We start from the raw sequence: 1,105 nt of genomic DNA, 5'->3' as shown, positions 1-1,105 counted from the left end.
ATATGTCTTTTATTTCTTATCACCTATGGATTTTCTTCTAAAGAGAATTTCCATTTGAGCAGCACTCTTACAAGCCAAATTTCATGGTGACTTATATTTATATTCATTATATTCCATATTTCCAATCATTTAATGATAGTCATTAAACACATATTGTTGATTATGCTGATGTTATCAATACTACTCACAGTGAATATCATTGACATAAGGAATTAAGTTGCTATTTTTTGATTCAGCTAATTCACATCCGACGATGAATATTGCTTTAATTTCTTTACTGATTTGTGTGCTATGCTTTTGAGATTGCTTGTTGGCATTTATTTAGCATCAATGTATTTTTTTGATTTTCACGTGCTGAAACGACATGGATGCCCTTTTTACGTTGGAGGGGGAATGGCCTATGTATACACGACACATGTCATAGTTATGGATAACCGTGTGACAATCATTCGGATTAACTTCAGAGTACGAACCGCATGATGAGAATGAATGTGTAATAACTAGCAGGGATTTTCGATTGGACGAAGAACAACAACCATTATGGTTGGCATGCAAACTTACAATCCTGTGTTAAGTATAGTTGAAAAGACAAATGACTTAACTAAATATGATAATAATCTTCCAAACAATGTCATTTCTCTGTTAATTGATGTAACATACTCTGCTACCGTTCCGAATTATAGAAGTAAAACACAATTTCATACAGGTGAACCAGCTATAGGTGCAGTAGCCATGGGTGGAAGAGCTATCCGGAATGAACCTCTAGTGCTTATGGTATTGCATCAACCTCGCGCAATTCTCGAAAGCACTGGCTGGCTGTAGTATTTAAATAGATTGTAGGGATTTCATGAGCTAAAGCTGGAATTTCTATAGAATATACAAAATTGTAGCACATTGGTACAAGGCCGAAGTATGACGTTTTCTGAAGTAGTCCTGGCCGAATTCACTAGACTTCTGGTAGAGGGGGTGTAGTGGATGGATAAACACGTCCTTTTATACAGTGCAATTGAAGTATTCCAGGATTTGGGTGAGCAAGTGGTATGAACAGGGAAATGAATTCATCATTTAGCGTTACAGTAGCCGTGGCAAGAATTGGCGGTCATCG

The sequence above is a fragment of the Pinus tabuliformis genome, chromosome 2_2 (genome assembly GCF_031772625.1).
Source record: "Pinus tabuliformis cultivar Carrire ecotype Pingquan chromosome 2_2, CPIR1, whole genome shotgun sequence".
Taxonomy (NCBI): Eukaryota; Viridiplantae; Streptophyta; class Pinopsida; order Pinales; family Pinaceae; genus Pinus; species Pinus tabuliformis.
Note: the sequence above shows the minus strand (reverse complement) of the source record.